This window comes from Bradysia coprophila, unplaced genomic scaffold (assembly GCF_014529535.1).
Source record: "Bradysia coprophila strain Holo2 unplaced genomic scaffold, BU_Bcop_v1 contig_70, whole genome shotgun sequence".
NCBI classification, from domain to species: domain Eukaryota; kingdom Metazoa; phylum Arthropoda; class Insecta; order Diptera; family Sciaridae; genus Bradysia; species Bradysia coprophila.
The window spans coordinates 4,810,983-4,819,257 of record NW_023503941.1 but is presented as its reverse complement, the minus strand read 5'-3'; the positions used below and the strand labels follow the sequence as shown (position 1 = coordinate 4,819,257).

The 8,275-nt window shown below is 34.1% G+C and overlaps 1 long non-coding RNA gene across 1 annotated transcript; it reads right to left on the bottom strand.

Moving 5' to 3' along the window:
- Window positions 1-4,854: 4,854 nt before the first annotated feature.
- Window positions 4,855-6,973, bottom strand: LOC119083854. Its single transcript, XR_005088958.1, has 3 exons — window positions 5,664-6,973; window positions 5,311-5,609; window positions 4,855-5,171 (listed from the first exon to the last, which is right to left on the bottom strand). It is a non-coding gene; the product is annotated as an uncharacterized LOC119083854 (long non-coding RNA).
- Between the last annotated feature and the right edge of the window lie 1,302 nt (window positions 6,974-8,275).

Here is an 8,275-nt window from a genome sequence, read left to right as displayed (position 1 = left end):
GAAAGAGTCCTCTCATCGTTCCACATTTGTAAAACTTCGCATCTACTCTGATTAAATATGACAAAATGGCAATCAAACAGAATAATAGATAACTCATACGAGTGGGAAGTTTGCCGTAATTCACACGAGTCGCATTTCATTTACGATTTGTGGTTGATTGAAAATCTTGCTGCAAATTTATAAGAAACATAGCTAACGCCGACCCGTACGAAACACCTATTCGTATCAAGAGCCTTTAATGTGAAACTCTTCATTTCTCTTACTTCATTTTCTTCTCTGCTGAAAAACTATTCTTCCTTTTAAATCACTTACATTATCCACTCTTTGCCTTGTTATCATATACAACTAAATTGCCGGAGGCAATATAGACAGCCCCGTACGAAGACAAATTTCATAAATTCCTATTTAAACAGCTATATACCGCTATATTTAACTATATTTCACTATAAATAAACATTTCACAGATAAATATATGCTATTATATAGCTCTATATGCCTGTATATAGCTCAATATAGCTGTATATAGGTATATATATAGATGTCCATATATGGAATCCCTGAAACCCCACACACATAACTAATTATTTCCATGTTAACAGAAACTATCTAAGTACAAATTTTCCCACTTTATATCGTTTTTACTAAAATCCAATATGGCCGCCGGCAGCCATTTTGTTAGGAGACTGGAAATAGTACCGACGCTTTACATTCGTTAATACCTTTCAAACAAAAAAAAATTCATGAAATTCGGTCAAAATTTACTCGAGATATTCTCAAAATACACCACGTTCACTGTACTTCCGAGTAGCCAGATAAGAGCTCACTTCAAGAGACCTAGCTCACGCTCCGGAGAACATGAACTTTTTATTCCTGATTGGTACGGTCAATACCTATCTAATAAAGTGAAAACAGACGAAATATGTTCAAATTTGTCCGACCTACAAGCAAAAACTGTTTCCCGCCCTGTGCCTGTTTCACACCAAGGGGTCTAACTCACGAGTCGGACATCCGATTTCCATAAACTTTTTTTTTGTCGATCGGTATTGTAAATACCTTTTATTTGACGTATCAGTTACAAGTGTAACGTTTAAATGTCCGGAGATATCTTCGAAAAACCGTAAAGCACTTATTGGGCCACAGCTCGGGAGGGGTCGATCCAAAATCACTCATCTTCGAACTTAGCCTGTCTTTTGACATTACCAAACGGGAAAAAAAAAGAATTTTCAAAATCGGATGCGTTTTACTCAAGTTATCGTGCAGACAGACAGACGGACAGACGGACAGACGGACAGACAGACGGATTTTTTTTCGCGGATTTGGCATCTCTAGACAACCACAATCGGTTTCCCCTTACTCAGGTAGTCCAATTCGACGTGTTACAAACGTATGCGTAAACCTATAAGACTCCAGTACTTCGTACGGGTCTAAAAATGAAAACTCAAAGATCATTCGGTCTTCGAAGGTTTATTTGAAGAACTTTTTCTGTCAAATTTCGTTGTCATGTTTAGAGTAATCGATACATTAAATGTAGGCAGTTGTATCAGTGATGCTTCGGAAGTTCAACAATGAAATTGGTCAAAAATATATTGAAAAAATTGCCAGTCAAGGGAGCTGACCCGCCCAAAAGGTGGGACCTAGTTAATTTCTCGCGTAAATTATTCGGACGGATTACGTAAATAAATTTCGATCAATTTAGACTTGTAACAACGTCCATTGTAAAAAAACGATATGAATGGAATGGACCATCACGGATGTCAATAAAACGTCAAAAAAATAATAAAACTTGGCAATTGGCAATAGTTAGGACGATAATCAGGCTGCGTTCTCAACAACTTGAATAATCGAGTATTCCAATCAAGTGCAGAGAGACTTCAGAAACTTCAAATCTTTGGGTTGGGACATTTAGATTTGATGCCATTTTCAAAAAATGACGAAAGTACGATTGAAAATGGCATCAAATCTAAATGTCCCAACCCATTTGAAGTTTCTGAAGTCTCTCTGCACTTGATGGGAATACTCGATTATTCAAGTTATCGGGTCTACAGACATCTAATGTTTATCATACACTTTCAGTAATCGTCGTCACAATGTTCACATAGTGTACACAGCATTTTTCGACATTTGCCGCTCGAAGAGAACAAGAAAAAGTCGATTGATCAGATTGGTTTGGTTTATTTTTTGAATTTTAATTTTACAATTCCTTAATTCTAAATCTTACAAACTAGACTGCCGACCAATTGTTAGCAATTTATTTTTTGCTAAAAACAATTTTCGCTCGAGCTTTACTGTTTGTTCAAAAATGAAATGCACAGTTTTTAGTATTTCGAGACATTTCAAAATTGCAATCTGTCAGATAGTAAAGGATGCGTTTAATTACCCGACGCATTACAAGATTTGAAATTTGAATGATTTTTTCCACAGCTACATATTTTTGCATCCAATATCATCATTTCAAGTGTTGATAAAATTTCTTGTAAAAAATTTGCTAAATGGATGAAGCAGACGGTCTTTCTACAGATTTGAGTATTACAGTTGCTAATTCTTAAAATCCAGCCACTATTGAGAATTTTAAATAAAAAAAATTTACTTCAAGTATAGGAAAAGGTTGTTTTGAAACTAATACTAAAATGTAATAAATTTTTCTTTTAAACTATTACATTTTAGTACATTTTGTCATGTGTCACTGATTCTATTTTTTCGTGAACAAACTTCAATGCTGTGAACTTTCATGGGAATGAACCTATGTGAAGTTGTTACACAAGAAAATAGTACAGTGAGAATGAAGTACAGTGTGCCTAAAAAGCTTGGAAACATGTAATGAAAATGACAAACAAAAGAATTATATACATGACAACAATAGAACAATAGAAGCATGTACGATGAAATTTTTATTGTTCTTTTGTCTTCATGTCTATTGTTCTTTTATTTATTAGTTCTCCTATGTTTCCAAACTTTCAACTGACACTGTACTATAAAAAAAATGTGGCTCCTCTACAGTCCAACCGACTAGGCGAATAGATCAATTTTTGCATTTATCAATTAGTTTCAGTGATCATTCTAGTAATTATTACGCACTACATGGGAATAGAGTTGAATTAAATTCTACTTTGCACACATTTAATAGTTGCTTTTGTTATTCAATGCACAAAACTTATTCAACAAAACCAGTTCATTCGGCCAACATACATTTCTATTGAAATGGCAATTGTCAAAATGACATCGAAGCCATTGATTTATGATGCCGAGAAGGAACATTCATCTCGCAGAAATTTTACTTTTTCATTACTTTTTATGTTTTTGTATTTACTTTTGAGTTATCATGAATAATGAAAAGGATTTCGTAAAAACACAAAAAAATAAACAAAACAATAAAAGAAATGAAAAAGTAAAATTTCTGAGAGATGAATGTACCTTCTCGTCATCAAAAATCAATGGCTTCGATATTATTTTGACAATTGAAATTTCAATAGAACATGTATGTTGGCTCAGTGGACTGGTTTTGTAGAATAGGTTTTGTGCATTGAATATATAACAAAAGCAACTATTAAATGTGTGTTAAGTATAGGTTAATTCAACTCTATGATTCCCATGTAGTGCGTAATAATTACTAGAAAGATCACCAAAACTAGTTGATCAATGCAAAAATTGAACTTGACTTGAAGCAAATTTATTCGGTATTTGAAAAAGAGTCGCTAATATATGCAGCTATAGTATTTTTGACAACTGTTAAAAGATATGGAATGTATTGTGGATTGGATTGTTTGGATTTATTTAAAATTCTCAATAGTGGCTGGGTTTTAACAGTTAGCCGCTGTACAACACCATCGATTTCGTTGAATAAAGACACAATCTAAGAGAAATTATAGATGTAGAAAAATACTCAGACTAAAAATAAATTTACATTTTTCCGTTCGCAAATTCTTCCTACGAAATCTAAGTTTCCTACTATTAAAATGCTATTTGCAAAAAATGTAAGAAACTTAACATGCAAAAATCTGTAGCTGTGGAAAAAACCATTCAAATTTCAAATCTGTTAATGCGCCGGTTAATTAAACGCATCCTTTACTATCTGACAGATTGAAATTTTCAACTGTCTCGAAATACTAAAAACTGTGCATTTCATTTTTGAACAAACAGTAAATCATTTTTTTTTTAATTAAATTTCTTCTTAATTTGAGTGCTTCATTTTCATATTTCGTTCCAATAAACACAAAATTTACATTAACCGACCCACAGTGTTCCAGAACGTTACTGCCACATTCATAAATATATTTTTGACATCAGTACGTCACTTTGCGACCCCTTTATGTACCGAATTACCCTACAGTAACAGTAGACTTTCGAAAAACCAAGAAAAAATTTTGTTGGTTTTTTGGGTTTTGGGGCCCATTTTCCCCGTGAGGGGTTTGTAAATTTTCCTTGTTAAATATAAAAATCCTAAGGACGTTGCAACGTGCATTGAGACACCTCAAGCATACTCCTTATGGTATTTTCTATGTTCCCGAACCTACCTGCTCACCAATCGCTGTAAAACAGATCTCTTATTCCACATTTTCATCAATAACCAAAAAAATTCAAAAAAGCCTCATGAAATAAAATCGTTGTCTCTAACATTTCTGCAGTAGTAAGTGAAGGCGATAGGCAGGGGAACATAGAAAATACCATAAGAAGTGTGCTTGAGGTGTCTCAATGCAAGTTGCGACGTCCTTAAGATTTTTATATTTAACAAGGAAAATTTACAAACCCCTCACGGGGAAAATGGGCTCCAAAACCCAAAAAACCAAGAAAATCTTTTCTTGGTTTTTCGAAAGTCTACTGTTACTGTAGGGTAATTCGGTACATAAAGGGGTCGCAAAGTGACGTATTGATGTCAAAAATAGATTTATGAATGTGGCAGTAACGTTTTGGAACACTGTGCGACCTAAACAAATTCAGATAACAATTCAGCTTACGCAAAGTAAAGGAGAAAATAAATAAATTTTGACCTATAAACTAGATAATGCAAAAAAAAAACACTTGTTTCAGTTGCACGATTATAGTGGGATTAGTCACACAGAAAACAATTGTACATCAAATAATGTATTGAAATGTTATCAGATTGCATCGTCCAGCCGTATTCAATTTCACCACAGCAAGAAAACAGGTTGTGTAAATTCTGATCGTAAACCACCCTTGGAAAGAAAATTTAGTGTTAGTCATTGATGTTGTGAGAGTAGCAACATTCATCAATGTCAAAACGGAATGAAGAATGACTTAATATGAATGTTATTCTGTTCTTATGTACAACATTAATGACCAGTACATACTTACAGCACTTTAGGTTTCTCACAAAAACTGTTCGCGCTTCCTAACTATGGGCACGTGGTCCTTGATCTTCTCTTCCATTCAACACTAAGCTAGCCTAAGCATCTCTCTTACATTCAAAATCCGCAAAGTAATGACATTGGGTGATGTGACCTTTGACTGCGATTTGAAGAACTTGGAACCATTGCGAGGTCGGAATCGAATGCTCTTGACTTTCCAAATTTTGCAAACAACTTCTGGAGCATCTCAGCTTCGGGTTCATTGGTAGGTTACGAACAAAATCGGAAACTGTTTGATTTGTCTGTCTGGATAAAGAACGACAATAAGTATTTGATGTTGTTGGAATAATTTAAACTTACCGTTAATAGTTTAATCTACTGTCTCGTCATCAGTTTCCGCTCCATAAGAGTGTTGTTTCTCGGTACTGGCATCCCTCCGCCTTTTGATCCTGTTCACCTTTAAACGTCTTTGTTTTTGTTTTTTCAATTTTATCGGTTATCAAGGGCTCCACTTCCATATCATCGTTCTCGTCTGCAGTCACCGAATTTTTTCTCTTTTTCGTTGGTTTCTCGTGAACAATCTTCTCCCGTTCCCCTTCTGCTGTTATTTTCTCCTTTTTTGCCTTGGTTGGTGAAACAAACTCTGTGATTGTCGTCTCAGCCATTATTTTACAAAGCATTCTTTGCTTTCTTTGAAGACGAAAAATTCGTTTCCTGACCATTAGATGGATTAATTTCAATTAATGACTATATGTCACCACCGGCTTTCGTAATTTTATTGTTTTTCTCTTTATTTTTCGGAATTTCTATTTTTTTTAAATTTAGCATTTATTGAATCCCTTGCACTAACAACATTTCATTAATTTTTTTTTGGAACATCCTCGGATTTCTTCTTCCAGTTTAATTTAAAGATAATGTCAAAAGATACAACAATAAAAACACTCTCAAAATTCGCATTTTTATTTATTGTGTCTTACAATGTTACATCTACTCACATCTCGGTACAACCTGGCTTCGAAACAGAGAAATGATAGAGATGGCGCTGATCTAGTGCCTAATAAGACGCTTTGCACTCAATGTCATTAATTTATTCTTTTAAGTTTGTTTGCATGAGCAACCATTTCATAACTGCACTAAACATCACATTTCGCCCGTACTATGAAAACTGCTCACATATTCATTATTATTATTATTATTCATTAGAGTTAAACTTAAATTAGTTGATTAAACAATTGATTAACTTGGTATTGAGGTAATAGGTTTTATAATCTATGACTTCATTCATTTATTGGTTGGTAAATTAAGTTGTGGAACCTAACTTTAGTAGTTAGGTAACTTAACATTAACTAACTCTACCCGTTTCAAAATACATAAGTACAAATTAGCCTCGGAACAGGTCAGGTGAAACCTCACCTGATTTTTCCCTGACTTGACGATCTGAATTATTTCAGTTGCAGTAATCACTGATTTTATTAATCAGTGGATTTTGTGGATTTTAGCCGTCAGTTCATTAGTTTTGCATCCAATTACGCAATTATTTTTAGTCAGGTCAGATCAGGTCGTGTAAGGTTTTTTATCTCGTCAGGTCAAGTTGAAATAGGTTCAGGTCAGATCAAATTTTACAAAATCAGGTTAAGCTCAGGTTTCAGGTTTCAGGTTGGCTGTTCCGAGCCTTAAGTGCAATGAGTTTATGTCCATTTAAAGGGATAAATTATTAAATTTATTATAATTGATATTTTTCTAGTTTTAATTACAAAAATAATTTTCTCTTACTAGGGAGGGAAAATGGACTTTCCGTCCCTAGGGAAAAGTCTTTCGATCCTTCATAAAGGAAAACGTCATAGTACACTCGGGAAATAATTTGATATTTTGTATCACAATGAGTAAAAATACCTCGGGCTAAAGCTTTCGGACACTTTTACTCATCTGGATACGAAATATCAAATTCCTTCCCTTGTATAGTAATATACTATATTTTACATTCGCCTTTCATCAAAAATTTTAATCGAATTCGCATGTTGAGAAAATGTCAAAATGTTCCCCGCTGACACATACAGTTTGTATAAACTCGTATGGATTCCAAATATCTAACTTTGGGGGTCGTTGATTGCAGTTAAGGGTAAAAGTCAAAAAGTTGCTGTAAATATGTTGCATAGTCCCAATTTTTTTTATATTATTTTAAGAATGTGTAGGTCAAAAATTGACATTTAAGTGGTAACGTTATACGTCAAAACTTATAATATCAGAGGTTTATACGTCTATGTAATGACTATGATATACAAATGTATTAAGTTCAGATTTATAAGGCGACGTTGTTATACCTTTTCATCAATTTAGAATATTTGTAACTTGTAAACTCCCCAATCTCTTAGTTGTCGACTGAATAGCTATAGAACTAAAAAGGTTGTCTCTATTTGAAATTGATGCATCTAAGGATCGAAAAGACACAATTTCAAAGCTATCTGCTGAGTTCCTAATGATTGGATCGTAAAAGTTCCCTGCGGTGGTATGACGACGAACTATATTAATTGGAAGATGGTCATTTCCTTTTGAATGAAACATTCCGTAATGAGAGACCAAACAAATGTCACCTGTTGGTTGTTCTACCTGGAAAACTGAAATAGGTCGCCCTAGCTCAGCTGATACTTGTTTTATATCGCTTTCTTCTGTATCTAAAGGAGAACTGGTTAGAACAGGTGGTAGATTATTGTCGGACCTGAAAATTTTTCCCTGGAAAAGATGAAACAATGACTTGGTATCGCTTCCATCGCCGTTATTAATTTCTTTCAGAATATTCCCTTGATTTAGTGGATTAAGTTTCTTTGTCAAGCTAGAAACTCCAATTGTCAGTTTCGGCTTGACTATTTCCTTTTCGATCATTCGTGCTATGCTCTCGGAAATATAGTGACTCATTTTGTCCACGATAAGTTTTTTTGCATTTCTGAACGCCAACTCGACGTTTATTTCAGTAG